Genomic DNA, 23320 nt, shown 5'->3' on the forward strand with positions numbered 1-23320 from the left:
AGATATCAGGAATCAGAGTTGCAGTTTGATCTAGGGTCAGGAACCAGGGGCCAGAGTTGGTGCCAGGAGGTAGGCCAAGGTGAGGAAGTAGAAGTCAGAAGCAGGAGACAAAGCCAAGTCAGAAACCAGGTATTGGAGCCAAGAGGTAAAGCCGAGGTCAGGAATTAGGGATCAAGAGTAGCATGAGGAAGCAGGGTCTGTAGCAGCAGTTAGCTGAAGTTCCACCTAGTTGTACAGACAAACTTTCTGTAGCCTCTTCAGGCTTAAATAGTATGTCATCAGGACTATCCTGTCTGTTAGACCCTGTGTGGGCAGCACCTCTTGTGGTGTGTGGGCCCCTGAGGCTCATACCTGCCAAGTGTTTCTGCAGCCAGAATTGTTAGGTGGCAGTGTGGTTGCTGATCAGGGACTCTCTAGATACAGTTTCTTGATTCACTGCTCCTTACACAATAAGGCCTATAATATCGTTGATCATGCATCAATAGTGCACTGAGACTGTACTCATTTAGGTCTCAATTCAGGTAAGCACATCACAAAGTCCACACCTTATTCAGGAAAAGCACTTAAACACATGCCTAACTTCAAGAATGTGCTTTAGTCCCATTGACTTCAATGGGACGCAAGCACATGCCTATGCACCCATCCTGAATAGGGATTGTGACGTTGTCCAATTAAAACATAATTATGCAAACCATTGTTGCTACCACTGCTATATAATTGCAACAAATCTTATACAAACTATAACTCATGGCCAGAAAGGGTTAAACAGCTTGCAGGCTGAATAACCCAAAGCCAATCTTTAAAGACATGTTAGAAATGGTAATTAGGGCCATTCTATGGATAGGTAGTCTAGAACTTTGAAATGCAAACCTATATTATTAGAAGTTAGAAGTGATATTAATTGTGTGTATCTTAGATGCTACCCATTTAAACAGACAGTTCCTGTCTGTCACTGTAACTACTAATTCAAAGATCAGAAGGGAATATTAACATTTAGATGAATCTTGGGTGAAATAATGTCATTGTCTAAAGCAACAAGGAGTCCTATGGCACCTTATAGACTAACAGACGTATTGGAGCATAAGCTTTCGTGGGTTAATACCGACTTTGTCAGAGGCATGTCTATATGTCATTGTCTATATGTCTCTTTGAAGTTTGTGATAGGGCAATTTATCCATTAAGCAGTCTATGTTAATTTGTATAACTAATTACTGGTTTGGTGTTGGAGCTGAAAGCGGTTTGGAGGAGAGCAGTTTGCAGAAGTGCTGTGGTGGGCCAGAAGACCAAGACCTTAGTTAAAGGAAAACCCGGCTTATGCAGAGCAGAGGAACTCCACAGAGACAAGGGGTTGAGAGAAACTTGGCCCAAGTGGAGAGAGGGCAGGAAGCCCCCACAAGATATAGGGCCGGAGCAGGAAGTGGCCCACAGGAAAGAATCGCTAGTTCAAGTGGTCTGCTGCTATCCCTAGGGCCCCTGGGCTGGGACCTGGAGTAGAGGGCAGGCCCGGGTCCCTCCCTCTCCACTTCCCTTCTCTGGGACACTAGTGGGACAGTTGATACCCCAGATCAGGGGCGAGAAACGGTGCCCTGAAACCCCCTCAAAAGAGGAGAAAGCACGGGACCCAGTATAATACTGCCAGCAATTTGCCACACTTAGCAATATCAGTAAGTAGAGAAAAAAATAACAAATGGGTGAAATCAAAGTTTTGAGATTTGGTCCTAGCTATAAACCAATATGCCTACTCTGTTCTTCTATGAATTTCTTATGGATATGTTGGACCCAAGGCTCAGTTGGCTTATTTCTGAGTTTTGATGAGAGTAAATACTTCAATTACTTGCAAAACCTGAGTACAGGCCTCCAGGTTTCTTTGATTCCCCTGCTACAGTTGTTGTCGTCATCACTAAGAAAAGTAGCTCCTGCTCTGCTTCAAGTAAGTACAGCAAGAGAAGCAGCAGAGAAACCTCAGGGGCCAGTATTGTGTTCTTGGCAGGGAAAAGGTTTTCAGTTCATCTTTAAAATTGGGGAAAGTTTGTATGACTGTTACCAATGAATTCAAATAATGGTCCTGGGAAATAAGGGTCTGGTTCTGCTCTGCTTTGCATCTTGGGTAGTCATATAGGCCCTAATTTATCCAGGTACTCAAGCATTTTTCCAGTTTTAGTCTTGTGAATAGTGACTTCAATGGGGTTCTTCAAGTGTTTAAAACTAGGCACCTGCTCAAGTATCTAGCTGAATTGATGCCTTAATCCTGTGCAAAAAGTGAGTGATCAGTCTGAGCAGTCAGAATGATAGCATTTTACATCCCCTTTGCAACTGGGCCCAAATTTGTCGTATTAATACTGTATCCAGGGCAGAGTACTATTTACGCTTGGACCTCTTGCAGTTTCCTAAATATTGGAGATGGATCCAAGCTGCAAAGGATGGATCCAGATCTGGATAAGAAGTCTGAGCCAAACCATCTGTTTCAGAAAAGTTTCACAGCACTGGGGTAAAGAGTCCTATTTTGGATCCATAAACATTACAGACACCTTGCTGAATCGAAAGCATTCTCTCATTGTGCTGTTATGGTAACGAAGAGACCCAGTGGAACCCCATCTCCATTCCTAATTAATTCTGGGTTGCCATTGCAGGTGACAATCTAGGTTCCTCTTATTTTAGACTTTGCTGCTGGTGGAATCACTGCAGCTACTACAGCTGCTGCTGCTGGCTTGTCTATGGCCTCTGAGGTGAATCTAGGATCACAAATACATGCTCCACTGCATGAGGAAAGAAACCTAATTTTGTGCCTCAGGAAACAGAACTGTTGGTGCAGAGTATCACCAAGTATTACAGCCTCTTTTATGGAGTGGGAGCGCTGAAAGGACAGCTTGAATGTGGAAGACAAGTTTGACTGCTAACAATTCTCCTGGGCGGCTACTACGAAAGATACGGGAGCATTAAAACACAACAACTTGGAAAAAAGTATCAAAGACGACTGGTGGAGGTGGGGGGGAAAGAGCGCATGGCCATCCCGGGCAACTGTGAAAGACAACTCTTCCCCGCTGCTAGAAGAAGTGAGTTCCATTCTAGAATTCCACTAGAAGAAATGATTGTAGGGACATAGACCACTCAAGTCAGCTATGCTAAAGGAGAGGGGACATACTCATTGGTTAAGTGTTAGAAAGAATATTTGCAAAAAGGAGGTGTCACCTGACTCAAATAGGCAGTGGGGGTATCGATCCTTGCATCGGCAATGCACATACTGCATGTTTTTAGGGATATAGAATATGAACAGCATTATAGTAAGCTAAATATTTAAACAGAAAAATAAGGAGAACAAATATTGCAGAATATGACAAAGCTCACATTGCTAGTGGAAACTTAACTGTGCTGCTCTGGGGAGGCTACTTTCAGTTGAATCTCCACAGCAGTCGAAAAGGGTGTGAAAAGATAAGACCGCGTGAGCTCCCCAGATTCAATGGGGGAATGATGCATGTCCCCACTCCACTTCTGCCCTGCTGACTTTCCCCTTCATCCACCCACTTTACATGGGAGTAGGGTCAAGGGGTGCAAAGCAGTGGAGAATCAAGTCCCCTTTTCCGATTCATGGGGATAATCTGGATCTACACCTGTCTAATTGCAGCAGGATTTGGCCTATGATTTTTAAGATATTTGCCATTTATCTACACTATAGTTCTGCATCTGCTGCCACAGAATTTCAATGAACAATGCATATCATGAATGTTAGAACTCTTTTATTACTACTGCATGCTTAGGTAAATTAAAATGTACAACAACAGATAGATGGCTACACAGTGGCAGAACATAAACACTTCGCCCAGGAATCTGTTTTCTTCTGTGCAAGAGAACTTTAACATGTGAAAAGCAGACCCTTGGGCTTCATTCTACACATACAGAGTGGGATGAGTATGTCATCCACCATCTTAGTTCACCTACATAGGCTATTCTGCCTAGAGACCTACATTGTCAGAACTTTAGCTAGTGTAAGTCAGTGTAGCTACATTGACTAAAATGGAGTTACACTGATTTACCCCTGCCGAGGATCTTGCTCCCTGTCTCCCTAGATTGCTGATCATTCAGAGCTTGCATTGTCCTTTCCATTAGTGCAGGATTCCATTAGACGTAAGGATCCAGTTAGAGGACAACGAATCCTTAAATCATGCACAACAAACATTGATGTTTTAGGAAAATCATGACAGTGGCATTCAGTAGTGTGACAAAGTTCCTCCTCTACCATGGTGGGTCCTGCGCTTTTTGGCAGATTTGCTCACCTCAGTGATCTTCCCCACAGTCTGGATCAACTCCTCCTGTGTCTGATCAGGAGTTGGGAGGTTTGGGGGGAACCCGGGCCCGCCCTCTACTCCGGGTTCCAGCCCAGGGCCCTGTGGATTGCAGCTGTCTATAGTGCCTCCTGTAACAGCTGCATGACAGCTACAACTCCCTGGGCTACTTCCCCATGGCCTCCTCCAAACACCTTCTTTATCTTCACAACAGGACCTTCCTCCTGGTGTCTGATAACGCTTGGGCTGTGGCTACACTTAGCACTTCAAAGCGCTGCCGCGGCGCTAAGTGTAGTCAAAGCACCAGCGCTCGGAGAGAGCTCTCCCAGCGCTGTCCGTACTCCACCTCCCAGCGCTGGGGCTTTGACCACACTGGTGCTTTGCAGCGCCGCAATTTGCAGTGCTGGAGAGGGTGTGTTTTCACACCCTGCTGCAGAGCTGCAAATTTGTAAGTGTAGCCAAGCCCTTGTACTCCTTAGTCCTCCAGCAGCACACCCTCTCACTCTCAGCTCCTTGTGCCTCTTGCTCCCAGCTCCTCACACGCACTTCCTCTCCTCTGGCTCCTCCTGGCCTGACTGGAGTGAGCTCCTTTTTAAACCCAGGTGCCTTGATTAGCCTGCCTTGATTGGCTGCAGGTGATCTAATCAGCCTGTCTGCCTTAACTGGTTCTAGCAGGTTCCTGATTACTCTAGTGCAGCCCCTGCCCTGGTCACTCAGGGAACAGAAAACTACTCATCCAGTGATCAGTATATTTGCCCTCTACCAGACTCCTGTACCCCACTGGTCTGGGTCTTTCACAGTAGGTTGAATCAAATCTATACTGAGAGGACTAACGTGTCTGGCTCCATGTACCACTTCATGCTGTAATTCTATACATTCTTGGAGTTGTGTTGCTCTTTGGCTGCATAGATTTTGGTGGTAGGAAGAACAATACATTCCACAGATGTTATGCAACTTTGATTGGTATAGAAAATGGAGCCTTGTAGACTATACAAGCATTCAATATAGAGTCATAGAATAGAATCATAGAAGTGTAGGACTGGAAGGAACCATGAGAGGTCATCTAGTCCAGTCCCCTGCACTCAGGGGACTATGTAATAACTAGACCATTCCTGACAGGTGTTTGTCTAACTTGTTCTTAAAAGCCTCCAATGATGGAGATTCCACAAACTCCCTAGGCAATTTTTTCCAGTGCTTAACTACCCTGACAGGAAGTTTTTCCTAATGTCCAACCTGTCAATATCTTCAAATGGACAATCTGACAGTAAGAAATTTTAACTCGCTTCACTCTAAACTAATATTTTTGATTGGGAAGAATCTGGAAAGAAAAAACTGGATTACCCAATACACCCTGGAAAAGGATGTAGCATGTAGCAGTAGGCTTGGGTGAAGAAAAGGGACCTACATATCTAATAACTAGGGCTGCGTGTCTGTCATGGAGGTCACGGGTTCTGTGACTTTCCATGACCTTCCTGACTTCTGCAGCGGCTGGCGCAGCTGGCTCCACCAGCTGCTGCTGGAGCAGTTTGCATGTGGAACGGGGCTCAGGGCTTGGGGCAGGGGTTTGGGGTGCAGGGTGGTGCTTACCTGGGTGGATGTGGGCGTGGGGCTCACTGGAAGCAGCCGGCATGTCCCTGCAGCTCCCAGGTGGAGGGGCCAAGCGGCTCCACACGCTGCCCGTGCTTGCAGGCGCTGCCCCTGTGGCGATTCCCGGTCAATGGGAACTGCAGAGCCAGAGCTCGTGGTGAGGGCAGTGTAGGGAGCCCCCTTGGCCTTTCCTCCCCCTAGGAGCTGCAGGGACATGCAGAGCTGGGTAGGGAGCCTCCCAGTCCTGTCAACCTCCCCCCAGCCACAGCAGGGGTCCTGGGCTGTGCATAGTTGCCCCCCCAGCACCAGCGAGGGTCCCAGACCACACCCCAAGCATCCACAGAGCCCCCAGACTGCTCCCCCGCAGAGAACCCACGGCCCCTCTGGCCCAAGGTTTAGTCAGGGGTATATAGTACAAGTCATGGACAAGTCATGGGCCATGAATTTTTGTTTACTGCTCAAAGCAACAAAGAGTCCTGTGACACTTTATAGACTAACAGACGTATTGGAGCATAAGCTTTCGTGGGTGAATACCCACTTCGTCAGATGCATGTAATGGAAATTTCCAGAGGCAGGTATAAATATGCAGGCAAGAATCAGTCTGGAGATAACGAGATTTTTGCCTTCTGACAAGTCCTATGTTCCTAAAAAGCTAGTCTGTTGCAGTGTGCTAACCCCCCTCACTGTAAATCCTATGTTTATCAAAAGGACAAAGGATACCCCACATATAGCAAAATGTGTAATGAACTATGCAAAAATATGTAAGTATGGCTTAATCTGTGACTGAAATTGCTCAGCTACAGGGCTGGCTCCAGACCTCAGTGTGCCAAGCGTACGCTTGGGCCGGCGTCCCGCGGGAGGGCGGCAGGCGGCTCCGGGGGACTTCCCGCAGACGTGCCCTGCGGAGGGGCTGCTGGTTCCCCGGCTCCGGTGGAGCATCCGCAGGCGTGCCTATGGGAGGTCCACCAGAGCCGCGGGACCAGGGGACCCTCCGCAGGGCACGTCTGCGGGAGGTCCCCCGGAGCCGTGGGACCGGCGACCGCCAGAGCGCTCCCCCGCGGCGTCCCGCCCTGCTTGGGGTGGCGGAAATCCTAGAGCCGCCTCTGCTCAGCTAAATCCATCTTTAAATAGGAATGAACTTGATATACTTTTCAGAAAAATAAACAAATACAGTACAGCTATTCAAAGCAAACATCTGTTCAAACATAATTTTCCTGTTTATTGAGGTTTCTACTATATTGAAGAAAAAGTCTCAAGGAGGCTGAACAAGTCAATCACTGTATACCTTGTTAGTGTGACAGTCCCCTGTGTATTGTTTAACTGGTAAAAAAACACAAATACATAAAACCCCTGCAGTGTCTGCTTCATGGTGCATAAATCTACCATGTGTCATGTCACTTGGAATATGATGGCAATGTACCAAATGGCAGAAGAAAATACACACTCAGAGCTAAATTTTCAAAAAAATACAGTTGAAGGTTGTACAAATGTTCAAAATATATAAACAGGAGTATTTTTACTAACGCTATTTTAATAGTTAGTACAACTGGAATTGGGGGATTTTTGTGAGCAAAAATGTTGTGCTCAGCTGAGCATTCTAATTACACAAGCAAATCACCAGATTTTCAAAATATTCTTTTTTAACTTTGCAACTGCAGGCTAAGCCGTACAATGTACCCTTTCTCACTACCACACCTGCCCCAACGTTCTTTATCCCTATTATGTTATATATACCTGGGAATGGGGCCAGTGAAGGTCATGAATCCTGGATTCTGCTAGAAAGTCTGCCACTGACTTGCTGCATGATCTTCACAGAGAAATATTTTCTGACTTAAGAGCCTAATGTTAAGCATCTAAATCCATATTTAAACACCTAAATAACCAGATCTTAGCTCCCAAAGATAATAACAAAAATGGAAGCCAACAAGAAGCTTGAATGCTATTAATTGTTATTTTTTAATGTCGCTGTGGTGCCTAGGGATATGTCTACACAGCAAAGAAAAATCCACAGCTGGCCCATGCCAGGTGACTCAAGCTTGTGGGGCTTGGGCTGCGGGGCTGTTTCATTGCTATGTAGACTTCTGGGCTTGGGCTGGAGCCCAAGGTCTGGAATCCTACCACCCCACAGAGTCTACAGCTGGGGATACAGCCTGAGCCCAGAAGTCTACATTGCAATGAAACAGCCCCATGAGCCCAAGTCGGCTGGCACGGCCAACCGTGGGTTCTCTTTGCTGTGTAGACATACCCTAGGCGACCCAGTCATGGACAGGGACCCCATTGTGCCAGATGCTGGACAAACAGACCAAAAAGACCCTGACCCTCAGAGCTTCACATTCTAAATTGATGGAGGTTTATGCGCTGGGCTAGGCAAAGTGGCAAATTAAAAAAAAAATATTTTTTTGCCTGAATGATAAGATAGATAGCATTGAGAGTATATTACTAGCCTGGACCAGATCCTGATCTCATCTACACCAGAGTAAAGCTGAATTTACTCTGATTTATACTGTTATATCTGAAATCAGAATATGACCTTCTCCCTGTGCAAGTATAATTAATCTGATTGAAGGATTACCTACTTAAAATTTAACATATATGAATGCTTTGCTTTTAAGATTGGCATCCAACTATATTTGTCTGTGTCTAAGTCATTCCTGGTCTTTTGGAAATAAAAAAATAAATACATGGAAAAATGACATTAGATTATGGTACTTAGTCTAATTGAGAGGTCATTAATGGTACATTGCTTGTGAACTGTAATCTAAAGCACAGATAAAGATGATGTTCTTGGTAATAGGAGTATTAGAAACTTTCAGATCAGACTGGATCTTGTCAGATCTGGTTACATTATTCCCTGTCCTTCCATTGCCACATGCCTTCTGAGATTTTGGACATCTGTTCATATTATTTCATTGAGCCCCTGGGGCTCACATAACTGAAATCACGCCTAACTTTATACAGTTGCTTTTAAAAGAGAGTTCTCTGTAACTTTAGTACAGAATAAACCAGGGTGGGGGAAGAGAAGGAAAAAGAAACAAACTAAATAATGTTGTTATATTTCACCATACCAATGCCATTTTCATTAAGTTCCTAAAAGTAGACAGGGACCATACAACTACAGAAACAAAGGAAATTTAAATGCTCAACATCTGTATTAAGCCACTTGAGAATATTATGAAATGCTATGGGTTCAAATGCCAGCAATATGGTGGTCGTACATAGACACATCATATGTGTAGGCTATGATTTTCAAAGTTGCTTGATGGAGTTAGGTGCTCACATGCCATTGATAGTAAATGGCAGTTGCGTCTTTTTCCCCTAAAGTGCCTTTGCAAATGCACAGCCATAATTGTTGCCTGAATCAGACAATATAGTTGGCAAGTTTACCCCATGTTTGGAAAAAATAAGAATTTGGATGAACAACTTGTTCAAACTCAACCTTGGCAGACTAGAGGTGATGCTGGTGGGAAGAGAGAAGCATTTCTGAGACCTACCAGAATCCATGACTGTGCCTCAGTTGAGGAAACCTGCCCATTAATCACCAGGAAGGAGGCCAGGAGTCATACTCAACAGCACTCTGCAGGTGAACTTGCAGGTCACAAGAGTGATCAAAACACTTTTTTCCCAAATGGAAACTGCATTTGCTTCTCATGAATGAAAACTTGGTCTCAGGGCCTAAGTATGTGTGACTTCAGATATAGAATTGTAACAGTCTATCTACCTATCTTTGACAAAGGAAGCTACACAGAAGCTACAGCTGGCCCATAATACAGCAGCACACGTCCTAAATGGAATAAGTAAAGTGATCACATTAGAGATATGTTCCACTGGGTTCCTACACTGGTTCTTCACTGGGTGTTGGGTTCCATTCAAAATCCTGGTCCTCATTTTCAAAGGACTCAGTGGGTTAGGACCAGACTATCTAAAGGACAACTACCTTCTCACTAGTGCCTCTCTCTACAATACCATGAGCAACAGGCAGGATTCAGCTCTTCATCAGAACTGGTGATGAGACTTTCCTGAAGAGTTTGTGGCTGTGGAACTCAAGATCAACCTGAGCTCATGTTTTACCAGCTTCAAAGAAGAATCATCTGACTTGTCAAGTCTTCCCTCATTAGGAACAAGTCCTCTTTCTCTCATATAGATCTCCCTGGGAAGAAGGGTTAAAAGAAAAGCTACTTGCAGATCACCTTGGTACATAACCTGTTGGAGGGTTGAGCAGAGAATATTGTCTGAATAAGATGATACTAGTATCAAAAGTCTTGTATTTCAGCGCATAAATACCACTGATACCGGCCCAATTTAAATACATACATAGGACAGGGAGTAGAGAAATAAATAATGGTTTGTACATGAATGTTCTGATCACTAACCTAGTATGGAAAAAAATAGAAAGATAACTGCTTGCTATTCAACTCATTAATATTAATCTGGGGTAGGTAAAAGCATGTTTCCTTATTATATTAAAAGGTATGTTTGCAGTTATCATTAGTAAATTAATATTTCTCTTTTATTAATGCTCCCCACTGAGACTGCAGTTTCAGAAAAAACCTGAGATTCTGCCTCAGACTCAGATAAGTTAGATTTTGGAGGCTTGATCAAATTGGGCATTTGTTCTTTTTTATTTAATCCTCAATTGCATTTATTTTAATATTGACATCTATACAATATTGAACTAAGGGATTGACATTTTTTATCTCTAAGGAGTCTGTGCTACATTAGGATATTTTGTGGAAGAGAGAGACTTTTTGGGGAGAAAGATGGCAATGGAGAGTTGATGTATATGAATATTATAATACCATTAGGCCTGTGTGGAATGGAACTGACACTTATAATAGTTATTCATTCCATTTGAAAGTTAAATTAACAGGAAAAAATCCTGAAGGGGAAAAAAAAAACCTCCCTTCATACAGAAGACTCCATAGCTTTTCACACATTTCAAGCTTTCCACTTTATATCACATTGGAGTAGTGGTGGGAATTTTTTTTCTAGAAGCACTAAATATAAATGGACACAGTAGGGAGTCTTGCTAAATCCTCATTCTAGTCAGATGATAAATGATCTCAACTGCAGTTTGTAGTTTTTCTTAGTTTAATCCATGATCATTCTCTGAATAGTATCAGAGGGGTAGCCGTGTTAGGCTGGATCTGTAAAAGCGGCAAAGAGTTCTGTGGCACCTAATAGACTAATAAACGTATTGGAGCATGAGCTTTCGAGGGTGAATACCCACTTCGTCGGATGCATGAGATAAAGTGGGTATTCACCCTCGAAAGCTCATGCTCCAATACATTTGTTAGTCTATAAGGTACCACAGAACTCTTTGACGCATTCTCTGAATACTTATTGTTAATAAACTTCCTCCTGTGAACATCTCCTCTTGTGCCACATACTAAACCACACCTCATACATCTGCCAACCATGTGAAGGTAAAGGAGCGTATCCAAGTGTGGCGTAAACCAGCATAGCTCTGTTGACTTCAAGGGAGCTTTACTGATTTACACCAGCTGATCTGGCTCATGACTAGAATTTGTGATGGGCAAACCTCGAAAGGTTAGAAGTTTGATTTGGAGAAAGCCATCAAACTATTGATGCTTGTTCAGTACTTCAGATGTTTCCTTTTCCCCTTCTCCTCTCCCTTTTTTCTCCACCCCCACCATTCCCAACAAGAACATCAATTCCTTTCTTCACTGACCCAAAACAAGCCCCCTCCTTTCCCCTAGCCATCAACTACTGCTTTCTGACCCTTTGCTAGTACACCTCTACCCCGCTATAACGCGTTCATGGGGAGCCCCAAATCCCTACCACATCATAGCTGAAACCCCATTATATTGGGGTAGGGACGGCAGGGCTCCGGCAGTGATTTAAAGAACTCCGGGTTCCAGTTGCTGCAAGGAGCCCCAGGCCCTTTAAATCGCAGGTGGAGCCCTGCTGCCACAGCCCCAGAGTAGGGGCGGCAGGGCTCCAGCGGTGATTTAAAGGTCCCGGGGTTTCCCGCAGCAGCTGGAGCCCTGGGCCCTTTAAATCGCAGGCGGAGCCCCGCTGCCGCAGCCCCAAGGTAGCAGCAGCAGGTTTCCAGCGGTGATTTAAAGGGCCCAGGGTTTCCTGCAGCAGCTGGAGCCCTGGGCCCTTTAAATCGCAGGCGGAGCCCCGCTGCCGCAGCCCCAAGGTAGCAGCAGCAGTGCTCCAGTGGTGATTTAAAGGACCCGGGGCTCCCCACAGCAGCCACAGCCCCAGACCCTTTAAAGCGCCGCCAGAGCCCCACTGCTACCGCACTATATGCCAACCCGTGTTATATCAGGTCGTGTTATAGCAGGGTAGAGGTGTAATATCACATGAGTGGCAGTAAAGTGGGGCCTCAGGATTGTCTGCTGGACTCTGGCTCTGGCATCTTTTTTAGATTTCACCTCTTTGGCCCTTGTTCCAGTCAGAAGTGCCCCAGAATTCACTGCCTGCCTCCCTTCTGACCATGGAACTATGAGGTTTAAGAAGAGTTAAATAGCCTGCTCTGAATTTTTTGGGCCCGTTATCAAACAAAATTGCTTCCAGTGTGAAAGTATATGAAATGTTTTGCATGGGCTTTTCCAGCCAAGTTATCCTCTGTTGAGAAAAGCTGCAAGAAAGTGTCACCTCAGGGGGCTGAAAATGGATTACATGAAATTAAGGACAGTGTCATGTAAAAAGTCACCAAAAGTTTTGTGCAGTTTCACACAGATATAGTAGGATACTGTTCAGGTTTGGTTTGATTAGGGATTTTGGAGCAAAAATGTAGGCTAGTTTCCCCCCCCCCAATCATTTCATCTTAAGAAGAGAAATCTAAATGTAAAGGAGGCAACACTGACGTATCTTGGTAAAACAATACAGCAAAATCTTACCAGACAGTTTTCCTGAAGTAAGATCCAAAACATTCACCTAATTTGGACTATTAGATAGGGACTACTACTAGAAAATGATGAACTGTTTTGTATTAAATAAAAATCAGCCCAAACTTTCATTCCAAAAGTCTATAATGAAGAACATGAAAGTTTCTAAAAGATTTTCTCTATTTTCCAGTACCTCCACACTTCCTTATTTCAGCAGGAAGTTGAAATATTTCAGAAGGTGTTGGTTTATGAGAACTACATTAGGAGCATTGGTGTTGCTGATGCTGATGCAGAGGAAAATTTTTGAGATTTCAGCTAGTTAGTCTTGCCTCATACTCCCCTCCAACCCCCATTTATGAGTTTTTCTCATTGTACAGTTTACAAGCAAATGAATGGGCTAAAGTCTATTTTTTGTTATCATATACAAAATTGATGCATTTGCTCAGGTTTTACTTTAAGAAGAGATGCTACAAAGAGGTCTATTATGAACATGCATATTCTTAAAGAAAAGGTGAATTGCTTGCTTGTGAAAGAGATCAAAATGACAGCTCTGGGAACTGAAGTCCTCTGTTTATCGAGCAGAACAAGTACGGCCTGGATGGTAGCTGTGCAAACTTCCCTCAAATTACCCCATCAAGGTGTACCAGCCCCGTAGTGGAGCAGTCTCCTCCAGGATTGTCTATTTTTGCCAGTTCAGTGGCTGGCCCCTCTACTGAGAATGCCAATATAAATGATTTTGTGATCTGGAAACTTGTCCTGTAGGATATAATCTGAGATCTCCAAGGATCAGACAACAACTTCTGGGTCAATACAGAATGAACTATTTGAACTACTCACTTGTAGGCTTTATATTTCAATGTATATCCTTGAGTCATCTTCGTCAAACTCCTATAGACTTCTCCCCCCTTACACCATGTGCAGGTACTCAAGCTTGATACACGGAGGAGGACTAAGTCTTTAAAGGAATGTCTACGCTGCAGCTGGGCGCAGGCCTTCAGCCTGGAATGAGAGACTTGTGCTTGATTTGTTTTAGCTAGTGCACTAAAAATAGCAGTGTGGACTTTGTGGCAAAGGCAGCAGCTCAGGCTAGCTGCCTAAGCTCAGACCTGGGTGGTTGGGTGGGCTTGGACGCAGATGGCTAGCCTGAGCTGCTGCCTGGGCCACAACATCCTAACTGCTACTTTTAGTGTCCTAACTCAGGCAGAACTACTGAGGGGTGGTCTCCACTACAGGGAGATTGACACTGTTGAAGACCCCCTAAATCGATGGCAGAATGCTTTCCGGTCAACCCTGGTACTCCAGCTCTCCGAGAAGTGTAAGGGAAGTCGACTGGAGACACCTCCCATCGACTCAGTGCAGTGAAGACACCGGGGTAAATTTATCTAAGCTACGTCAACTCCAGCTACATTATTCATGTAGCTGGAGTAGCGTAACTTAGGTCAACTTACCCCCATTGTGAAGACCAGCCTGAGTTCATCTACCCAGGCTGGGAGGTATGATCCCAGCTGCAGTTTAGAGACATACCCTCAGTGTCCCAAAAGATTAGCACTGCAGTTCATTCAATGTGTATCATTTAAATCAGGGTTTCTCAAACAGGGGTTGCCGCTTGTGTAGGGAAAGCCCCTGGCAGGCCGGGCTGGTGTGTTTACCTGCCCTGTTCGCAGGTCCGGCCAATTGTGGATTTCCAGCAGCTCCCATTGGCCCGGAGCAGCGATCCGCAGCCAGTGGGAGCCGCGATCGGCCGGACCTGCGAACGGGGCAGGTAAACACACTGGCCCGGCCTGCCAGGGGCTTTCCCTACACAAGCGGCGACCCCTGTTTGAGAAATCCTGATTTAAAGGATTATCAATCCATGTTATGGGACAAAGTTTGCCCAGGTACAAATCCATTTCTTTATTGGGGCAGCATAGAACAGAGAAGAATTCGACTCCATGTACTTTTGATATGCCATTTTGTAACTGTTTACAAAAAAAAAATCTTTGAAATGTTTAAGCAGCACAGGCCACTTTTGTTTTCTGTATATGAAATATATTATTGACTGCTTTCCAGGCTAACGGAAGGAAGCAAGCCATCAACACCTCTTTTCTCAAAGTAATCAGTGATAATTTGCAGTCCAGGAGAGTAATCAATACACAGGAGCTGCCTGTGTTTTGATTCAGCTAAAATCTTTGATCTGTAATGCTGTCATAGCCACTATCTTCTTGGCCTACACTTGACTACAGTTTCCTGCCGTAGATGGGTTGTTAAACATGATTACCTTTATTTAGGTAAGAATAGTAATAATTAGGTGGTAAATGTGGAAACATGTCAGTTCATTGTAAAGTCCTTTACTTTTCCCCTAATCATTCATTATTCACCTACCTGAACAATGTACATATAAAGCTCCTCTATTATATCGTATGCTACAGATGGTACACAATGCACTCAAGATAAACAATGATTCTGGAAGCTTTTACCGCATGTATTATAGGTGAAGCTGGGAGCATGCTGTATAGTACAGGTCTCCTGACAGTTGCCCTTATAAAACCCTGGTTTCAGTTCTGTATAACTTTGCCAAACTTCAACTGTTCAAGCTGAAATTTTCCATGCTGAGTGTGTGCTTCAGGCTGAATTTTTAAAGAAACAGTTCAGCCATTTCCAAAAACTAGATTAGGGCAAAATACATTGTTTTGCTCTTGTTAAAAAATTCTTACAACTGCTTAGTTGAGAAGCTCTAATAATGTCTCCATGCCTTGGAACAAGGGTTTGAAATTGGCAGGGTGCTTGCCCAGGTGTCAGGAATGTGCTGTTTGCTGTCCCCATGAAAATTTGCCCAAATCATAAGCCTCTGAATAACTGCAGTTTTGCACATGCTCAGTAGTGACTTCTTAGAGTTTGGCATCTAAATTTGCCAAAGATTCACGTGCAATGAGCAATCTCCAATCCAGGGATGCAGGGACAGAGCAGGACTTTCCGTGTAATTGCTCCTCCTGACAGTAATGTGCCATGGTGGTGCCAGGCGCTGGAACTGAGAGTAGGGAGACTATTTCGGGGAAGGGGTTGGAATGGGGGCAGGGAAGGGGTGGGAAGAGGTGGGGCAGGGGCGGGGCCTCATGGAAGGGGTGGAGTGGGGGCGGGGCCAAGGGCGGCGGGTGGAGGTGTCAGTAATGCGGCCCTCGGGCCACTGTACTAGTCCTCATGTGGCCCTCATGGTCATTTGAGTTTGAGACCCCTGGTATAGTCTATGAACAGACTAATCATATACTGTGAGCCAAGAGCCCCTTAAGGCTAACTGGCGAGGGTAACAGGAATGTCTTGATTCTGGTATGTACATTCTGAGTCATCAAAGAGGGGCATACAAGGTCCCAAATGAAAACCATCACGATGGCTATTAATATTGTTGTGAAATGTGCATACAGATACTATATAAGGAGTTATATTATATACCCTGAAAATATGTTATTAGCATCTGTATCACAGCAGAGGTGGAGAAATAGGTTTTCTGTCAGACAACAGATGTTTGTTCACCTATTTCTCTGTTGGGGTGTAAATTAAGCATTGTAAGCTAACGTGGTGGATACCCATTTCTATATGTCATTAATGGAGAGATGTGAAGTCAACCGAGATGCAGCATACAGGAAAATGAAGCCTTGGGGAGTTATCCTGTCTTTGAGTATGGACAATGAACTTTGGGGATATAATTGGAAGCCAGAGATAACCCCTTTATCCTGAACATAGGAAGTAAATGGGTAGCACGTCTACATTCATGAAGACAGGATCCCAGCCAGCCTTAGTTGCAAAACTGCAGAAGACAGTGGGCGAGAGAACCTCCCATCTAAAGTAATTTTAACCTGTTTAAATTTAATCTATAGAAAGCATTATCATTTGGTTTTATATGTAACCGTTTGTTTCCAATAGTCTTACTCACTATCACTTGAATCTTTGATGATAAACGTTTTATTGTCTTCACTGTAAATATATCTTAGTGCTGTGGTATTAAGCAATGTGCTGAGTTGAATCATATACACTGGCATGTATACTGTCCCTTTGGGGACAGAAGATTTGGTATTTCTGTCAGTGTTCAGTGGATGGGGGGATTGAATACTACAGGGGAGTGCTTCAAAGGGGCTCAAGGACTAGGGTGCACTTACGACTTTGCCTTGCAGGTTAATAAGGGCTGGCATTGCCCAGAGGAGAGTGCTTGGGTGGTTAACAGGCTGGTGGTGTTAAGGAGCTAACACCCATCCAAGCACAAGCAAGACTCTCTCATGCTGGAGGTGGGGGGAGGATGGGGTTAACAAAGTGACTCACAGTCCTGGGTACCCTGGGAACAATTACATCTACAAAGATTGCGGATTTCAAAACAAACTATTTAATGTTCATTTATTTTAAAAATCTTTACAAGGTCACCTGCCCGGCTATGGTCACTAAACAGTTTCCTCTGAGCATCCCAGTAGAGTTGGTTCTAGAAAAACAATTTGAAAGAAGACAACAGTGTATTTTTTTTTAATTGACTTAGGAAGGGCGTATCATGTGGGGGCACCACAGAAGAAGTGCTAAGGAAGCTATTGGAGAATCAGACAAGCAGGTAATGGAGGCTGGCATCACTGATGGGGCAGACTCTGACACTATACGACGCAAGAGTGGATAAAGACAACTAAGCTTCTCCCAGTACCACTAATATGCTAACTCAGACAGTGAATATAGGTAGGCCCCTCTGCCAGTGTGGAAGCAATCTAGAGCAGGGCTTCTCAACATGCTATAAAACCTCCACAGCCCACCTGTGCCCCAACAACTGACTTTCTGCATATCCAGTAGATTAAAAGCCGGGGCTGGCGTTAGGGGGTAGCAAGCAGGGCAATTGCCCGCAGACCCATGCCACAGAGGGCCTCACAAAGCTAAGTTGCTCAGGCTTTGGCTTTAGCCCTATGTGGTGGGGCTCGGGCTTTGGCTTTCTTCCCTCAGCCCCAGCGACTCCAACGCCAACCCTGGTCTTTGGTTTATTTTGGCGGACCCTCTGAAACCTGCTCATGGCCCCCCAGGGCCTGATTGAGAGCATTATACTTAAGCACACGGTCTTTCTATTTTTCTTTTTCTTTTTCTCAAGTTGCACTGTTTTTAAGGGAATTTACTTCTGCCACAATGCTTAATAGGGAGGCAGGACATGTTATGCTGGTTTAATAATGATATTTTGTTTCAGTGCATGAATCAGAAGAGTTTACATACTCTCAGGCATTCCTGAATTTTGTATCCTTTCACCTACTTAGTTTCCTGTTAACTTCTAGCTGGCTCTGATTCTTAATGACAATATTATATTTTATTATAATAACAGTATTTTAAAGCAATAGAACAGTTTCCTGACAAGCAATACTCCTAAAATTGTCTTTTGGTGACTCCTAGAAATTGACTGTAACTTTTAAGGTTTTAGCAGTGGTCCAGTGCTCCTTGGATCTCTGGAGATGTTTCATGTGGTTGTTGTACTGCAGAAGTCTCAAAAATCCTGGAAAATTATCTTATGTGGCTTTATGTAGGCTTTTGTGTCATGTTAGTCAAAATCTTGTTGAGTCAGGGCCTCTGATTTAACAATAACCGTGAGAAATATTCTGTGAACTTTCTGGTTTAATAGGGACTTTGATTAATATTGGGCATAACATGAAAAGCACGATATAAAAGCTGTGTGAGATAAGTTAGTATTCTAATATATTTGTACCAGAAAAAGCCAGGGCTTTGGGCTAAATCAATGGTGCCGTTTGTTTAGTGTAAAGTTTGATTCTTTATAAGTCAGATCAATTTGAAGCTCTTTCCTCCTCTATTTTAGAAGTGCAGGCTAAGTTTCTTTTTCTCTGAAATTTTTGCACTTCTTTTTCTACATTTGCTACTCCTGCTGTGAGTATTCTGTATGAAGGAGAATGATTGAAAAAGTAGATTCCTTGCTTCCTGTTCTGAATGAAAAATGTTCATCTGGATTCTTCTATTTTACAAATGTTTTTTACCCTCAAATTGTTATCTATAACAAAATGTCATGCACACAAGCAGATAGGTTTGCCTAGTGAAAATTTTGAATCTACACTGTGAACAATGGAAATGCTATGGTCTCATCTATGAAATCTAAATACTCTTAGGTATCATTAAGCAACAGATAACTTGCATGCACTCTGAAAACAACATTACCTCGTTTCAAAAGGTGCAACTATGCATGGGAAATGTTACACTGCAAGGATTCAGTCTTGAATTCAGAGAAGGGATATCTCTGACTCTTTGTACCATTTTCCTGGTATGTTGAAAATAATAATCGTATGTTATGGGACATTTGTAACCACTAGTTTTATCTAAAACCATACTGCGTAGTTCTTCCTGCACTATTTCCAGCAGTTTGGTAAGGGCTCAACTTGCCGTACAGTGCTCTTGCATGTCTATGCAAAACTCAGGAGCCTGGCAGATTTTTCTGGGAATTGGTCTGTAAGAAGTTGCTGCAGATTTTAAAGTTATCACTGGTGCAACATTAAGTACAACTATTGTCTATTATTAGTTGGCGTCTGATCCTGTTACTATTAAAATCAATGAGTACTCCTTTTAATAGGAAAAAGAGCAAACCCCGAATTTGGACAAAATCAGGAGTTGAAAGGGGGAGAGAGAACATTAAAAAGTCTTGTGTTCATTCCTGGAAAGGAGACTCTCCAGGACTTTTCTATGCTCAGAGATTTCCTTTTCTGTCTAGGCAGAGATACACTTTCCTGCAAGTTTACTATAGTAAAAAAAAAAAAGTGTCAAAGAGATTACCTCATTTATAATATACTGGGCTAAATTCATCTCTGGTGTAAGTCAATCTTTAATGGAATGGAGCTTTCTTTTTCCACATAATTCTTAAAAGTTTAAGAATATTCCAGGGTTTGTAAATTGCCGTTGTCTGCCTGTGTGCAAGGAGACCATATTTATTTGACTCTCAGAGTTGATACGGCTGTATAGAGGAAACATGAGCTGTACTTTCTTATGAATGCTTTATTTTGCTTCTCTCTTCTTGTTGTTTTCCTTAATCAAAATAAAAGTCAACCAGACAAAGTATGTTGTTGCTTTTTCTGCGAGGAAGAACAAAAGTTTGCCAACTGAGTAAGAGCTTGCAGCAGTTACAATGAGAAGGCTTTTTGTTGCACTGGGAATTCCCTTTATGGTATCACCCACTTTCCAACTACTTATAATGATGCATTAACTTCCATGGAAAGCCTGTTGTGCTTAACTTTCTTGCCGAAGACAACTGATATATGGGGCGGAATGTATACAGAAGTCTGGTATGGAGTCATTTTTTAAAAAAGTTTGGCTCTCCTGTATAGCTTTAAACATTTTCTTTTTAGGATTCAGTTGCATGGGAGCCATTTTCCTTTGTTTTCCAAAAATACCTGTCTGTCCAAAAAATGTCTGTCTTAGGTCCTGGACATATCACCGGAAACTACAAATCATTTAGTGCAGTTTTTTGTCAACACGTGTGTGTGTGTGGGGGGGGGAGGAGTGGTTGTATCAGCCACTGGTCGCTTTCACACTAAAGAGTTTCCTGGCTTCTTTTCAGCCTGCTGTGGATTCTGTTTGTCACATGGCAAGATGTTGACACTGTCATTTTTCATAAAGTTATAAGTGAGCTATGAGACAAATGCAGATAAAATACAAATTAACTTGGTGATAATGATCAGATTCAAGAAAACAAACTATGCAACATATAATACTTCTGCCTTTAGAAATAACTTCCTTTCTTTGCACCGACATAGACAGGATTTAATCAGTGTATTCAGAAAGTATTAATTTACTGCTCAAGTTACTTGACATATCAATTTCAAGTGTGGTTTCATAACATGCCTATAATGTTGTGTTTAAGATGAATACTTGTCATTTGAAATCTCAACTTTGCTTAAATAATAGTTTAGCATGTTTGCTTAATGCTCGTTTATTGTATTGATCAGTTTCAGTGCAGTAGGAGTAGCGTGGGCTTTCTCAATCTGCCAGCTAGAGGGGTTCTCAACCTTGCCAAGAAAACTGCTGTTGCTTGCACTTAGGTTGCAGTCTTGCAAGCTGTTCCATGCGGGTGGATCTGGGTGCGTGCACAGAGCCCTGTTGACTTGATTGTCTGCAGCAAAATGGAGAATGCGGTGGCAAAAGGCTGAATCTGTGTTGACTTGGAAAAATACGAAATTCTGTGGCGATGGAGTCCAAGGGGCCTTGATTAAGATGAATGGGACAATCCACACCTCTCAAAACTATTGTTTCATCCTGTCTGCATAGTAAGGCAGGCATCATTACATTTGATACACTTGGTTCACTCTTTCAAGGTCATCTCTGCAAAAATCCAATTAAAAAAAAATGAAAGATGAGATTCAGAAGCACAATTCCATGATAGAGGGATAGATTTCATGGCAAATTGTGCAGCTCTGCAGTTGTGGAATACTATACACAGGTCCTGCTCGTGTGAGGAGAGCTTGGTTTGCAAGCAGAGCTGGAGGAGTACAACTACTTTTCCCTATCAAGTTCCTGATAATAATATATGATTAATACTATTTATTTTCTGTGTTGCTATAGTGCCTAGAAGATCCTGTCATGGACCAGGACCTCATTGTGCTGCTAGATGCTGAAGAAACACCTAAATACAAATTAATAAAAGAATCCATCGCAGTTGGCTGGCTAACCTTAAAAGCATAATTTGTATCCTCATTTATACCCGTGCAACACCACTGAAGGGCTGAATGGCCAGGTGTAATTTAAAGGATAATGTAGCTCAAAAGAGTCTGTATATTAAGTTTTATCATCAGCTCATTAATGGACTATATCCACAAGCTATATCTTTTACAGCTCTAATTGTATTTCAAGGTCAAGAACTATGACCAACAAACAAAAAAGCTTGCAATATATCTTGCTTCAGTTGGATTTCTTTCAGTTCTAAAATAAATTCCATAATTACATTTTGTATTTATTTATTTTACTAGCCTGGGAATTGCATTGGTATATTGCATAAATAGCAAAAGGAAAGCGAACAGTCAAATTGGGTCCTCACTTGATATTTTCTAAAGATAGGATTTAAGAAAATGTAGGAATAGAAATATTGCCATGATTTAAAAAAATAACGGAAAGCAATTCTTTCGGAACCAAATATTCCTCTGCAGTATTTGCCACCCACATTACAAGTGAAAATGTAAAAGTAAATTCACTAGACATGTACTATAAACACTGAAACTGACCAGTTTTTTTCTCTAAGTCATAATTTGAAAAATTTGAATTAAAATATTGGTTGTCTGCTTATGACAGCTCTAAAACGAACAATTCACTTCAATTTGTTTTATATCCTGATAATTTCCCATTTGTATTAATCACATTTAATTATTTAGAACTAGTTTTAAGTTCTATTAATATGAATCTACTAGTCTCTCACACTGTAAATTAAATCTTTATTTTACATTTTTATATGCCTTCTTTCCAAGTTTAATGCCAAGGATTTCTCTCTTGTCTAATGGCCATAACCAGATCTTTTATTGCTAAATTAAAATAAAAGGAGATAATGGGCACATTGTGCCTCGTTCCAGTTGAAATGAAAATTATATGTCTCAATTTGCAGTGACCATTGCTCTGGGACCTTTGTAGATGTTTTACCATAGCCGGAGCACAATATAACACCTATAGTTAAGTGTGCCTAATGCCTAATACTTCCCATTGTAAACCTGCTTTCAATTGCTCATCACTTTGCCACACTTTAACGATCCAGGCTGAAATTTTTCCCTATTGGTTGTTTGCTTCAGGTTGATTTTCTTTCTCTTTTTCTTTAAAGTTTCAGCAAAAAGGTTCAAACATTTTGGAGGGAAAAAAACGGGTAGTTTTGAATGTTAAAAATGTCTTCCAATTGTTTGTTTGGACAGCTTCTTTTGTACATTGGACCAGGAACTTGACATTTGTCAGGAGAATAATCCTATGGCAAGAGAGTTGCCTTTTTCTGTTTGCGTACAAATCCATTGAGATGTGGCCAATTTATAATCCCTGAAACATCATAACTCATACACATAAGAGGGTAGAATTAGGGCTGCATATTTCAAGGTAAAATTGTTGTGCAGGGGTGGTCTTAATTTCCTAAGAGTTAAGTTCTGAACTTAGCAAACTTAATGTTCTTTCAATGTAGCTCTTTTGTAACAAAATACACTTTACAAATTTACAGTAATTTGAAATAAATAGAGGAGCCTGTGCTGTTATCTTGCCATTGGCTTCAGTGGGGACTGGATTGGGCCCATCAATTCTGAGCAAATTTTTTAAGGGCAATCAAAATGTGCCCGCCAATCTGACAGTAGTACCTGTTTGCCATGTTAAATCTTGCACTTGTACAATGACGTGCATTACTGTTAAGCATAATATGCATAAGTACCTAATTTGTAATACAGAAATACCTGTGGGCATGCAGAAACATGGGGTTTTGTGGGCATTTATAGGGGTGTCCACAAATACGTTAGATGTACTTTCAAAAGCTTTTGAAAATTGAGCACAGAATGTTTGATGAAGCCCTCAAGATTTGGACATTTCATGGTAAAATTGTTTTCTGATGGAACAGGCATGGAAGCCCCTACAGGCTATGCATTTAATACAGACACATACTAT

The 23320-nt window shown here is 42.6% G+C and overlaps 1 long non-coding RNA gene across 1 annotated transcript; it reads left to right on the forward strand.

Moving 5' to 3' along the window:
- The first annotated feature begins 6 nt into the window (after positions 1-6).
- On the forward strand, positions 7-19840 carry LOC123363094. The gene is made up of 4 exons (XR_006576706.1): positions 7-129; positions 17223-17291; positions 17904-17950; positions 19750-19840. It is a non-coding gene; the product is annotated as an uncharacterized LOC123363094 (long non-coding RNA).
- The last annotated feature ends 3480 nt before the right edge of the window (positions 19841-23320 follow it).

This window comes from Mauremys mutica, chromosome 2 (assembly GCF_020497125.1).
Source record: "Mauremys mutica isolate MM-2020 ecotype Southern chromosome 2, ASM2049712v1, whole genome shotgun sequence".
Classification (NCBI taxonomy): domain Eukaryota; kingdom Metazoa; phylum Chordata; order Testudines; family Geoemydidae; genus Mauremys; species Mauremys mutica.